The sequence below is a fragment of the Octopus bimaculoides genome, chromosome 27 (assembly GCF_046866305.1).
Source record: "Octopus bimaculoides isolate indiv1 chromosome 27, ASM4686630v1, whole genome shotgun sequence".
NCBI lineage: Eukaryota > Metazoa > Mollusca > Cephalopoda > Octopoda > Octopodidae > Octopus > Octopus bimaculoides.
The window spans coordinates 6,236,774-6,239,273 of NC_142954.1; the positions used below are offsets into that span (position 1 = coordinate 6,236,774).

General features: G+C 34.1%; 1 protein-coding gene across 1 annotated transcript in view; it reads left to right on the top strand.

Moving 5' to 3' along the window:
• LOC106878743 (putative thioesterase PNKD) overlaps positions 1 to 2,500 on the top strand; it is a 99,956-nt gene that overhangs the window by 85,995 nt on the left and 11,461 nt on the right. The window lies entirely within an intron of this gene.

The window sequence follows — 2,500 nt, forward strand, 5'->3', positions numbered from 1 at the left end:
ATAAAAGAGAGAGAGTATATATATATATATATATATATATATATATAGTATACAAGAAATGAGGGCAGGGAATCGTCAATTAATAATAAAATTAACAATTAACAATTTTGCCAAGTAGTTCAGTATGAAATAAACCTTTATCGGTAAGACCATTTATCATCATAAATATAAGGGATTAGCAATTGAGTTGCTTCTCCAACATACTGAAAATTCAGAAACAGCAGTCAAAGAACTACTGATTCTAAACTACAAATTTTTCTCTAAAATGGATGGCGATACTTATGGCACACATAGAACAAAAAACCGGAGGGAAAAGCACAAACAAAACAAGCCTTTAGTTAATTGGGTACGAATCGTTTCATGGTTAAGCGAACGAAAACTTCACTATTCCAATCTTCAGCCCAAATATTCTGATAAATTTGAAAGTGTCTCTAAAAAAATTCACGGTAATCCTTGGCCATGCGACACCAAAAATCAACGATAAGAAAGGCACTTACGAATTCATCGGCTAGCGAGTTCAGGCATCCCACCCCAAAGAAATCCACTCCATGTGCGCCACAAATAGTCCCGTATGAAAAAAAGTTCCGTGTGGAAGGATTACGGTTTAACCATCTAACTTAGAGATATCAAATATAAAGTATACAAGAAATGAGGGCAGGGAATCGTCAATTAATAATAAAATTAACAATTAACAATTTTGCCAAGTAGTTCAGTATGAAATAAACCTTTATCGGTAAGACCATTTATCATCATAAATATAAGGGATTAGCAATTGAGTTGCTTCTCCAACATACTGAAAATTCAGAAACAGCAGTCAAAGAACTACTGATTCTAAACTACAAATTTTTCTCTAAAATGGATGGCGATACTTATGGCACACATAGAACAAAAAACCGGAGGGAAAAGCACAAACAAAACAAGCCTTTAGTTAATTGGGTACGAATCGTTTCATGGTTAAGCGAACGAAAACTTCACTATTCCAATCTTCAGCCCAAATATTCTGATAAATTTGAAAGTGTCTCTAATAAAATTCACGGTAATCCTTGGCCATGCGACACCAAAAATCAACGATAAGAAAGGCACTTACGAATTCATCGGCTAGCGAGTTCAGGCATCCCACCCCAAAGAAATCCACTCCATGTGCGCCACAAATAGTCCCGTATGAAAAAAAGTTCCGTGTGGAAGGATTACGGTTTAACCATCTAACTTAGAGATATCAAATATAAAGTATACAAGAAATGAGGGCAGGGAATCGTCAATTAATAATAAAATTAACAATTAACAATTTTGCCAAGTAGTTCAGTATGAAATAAACCTTTATCGGTAAGACCATTTATCATCATAAATATATATTTTAGAGAAAAATTTGTAGTTTAGAATCAGTAGTTCTTTGACTGCTGTTTCTGAATTTTCAGTATGTTGGAGAAGCAACTCAATTGCTAATCCCTTATATTTATGATGATATATATATATATATATATATAAACATAATTAAGGGATCAGCAACAGTTGCTTCACTACATACCGAAGTTCGGAAATAGCAGCTAAAGTGCTGAAACTCCAACAGATAGCAATTCTTGTAACTCACAAAGGCAAAACAAGAAGAAAAAATAACGAACCTAACCAGTCTTAGTTCGTTATTTTTTCTTCTTGTTTTGCCTTTGTGAGTTACAAGAATTGCTATCTGTTGGAGTTTCAGCACTTTACCTGCTATTTCTGAACTTTGGTATGTGGTGAAGCAACTGTTGCTGATCCCTTAATTATGTTTATAAATTTATAAGAACTTTTAAATAAGTTCTTCACCGATAATGGTGTTTACATACCGAAGGGCTTGGTAAAATAAATTAATAAATTGATAATCCTTTACCCTTTTATTTGTAATATATATATATATACATATATTGGATAAGGTATAGTACATTGCTCTGAATCAACCTTCAGAAGAGACATTAAGTCTCCCCTTCCCTTTGGAAACTTGAAGTGGCAAATCAGGTAAGTGCTTGGTTTAGGTAGAGGAGACAGTGAGAATCCCTGTATGTATCAAGAGATGTTTCATTCTAAAATTATTCAGTTCACTTGTTGATTGTAAAAGTGGGAGGAGACCCCTCTTGGTCTGTTTCCGAGTATTTCTTTCTTTTCCCCTCACTTTCCAAGTAAATTTGTTAATTTCCAAGTAACGAGAAAAAAGAAAGGAATGAATGAAAGGACGCTTTTATTTTCTGTATTTTATGTCATCAGTGTTAAAACAATGACAACTTTATGATTGTTTGTCTAAAACGTTTTGTTAAGTAGTGTTTGTATGTGAGTTTGTGGACATATAAGTGTGTCTGTGGGTGTATATATATGTGTGTGTGAAAAAACGATATCAAAATTTTTTTTAATTATTTGAAAGAAGGAGTGGCTGTGTGGTAAGTAGCTTGCTAACGAACCACATGGTTCTGCGTTTAGTCCCACTACGTGGCACCTTGGGCAAGTGTCTTCTACTATAGCCTCGGGCCGA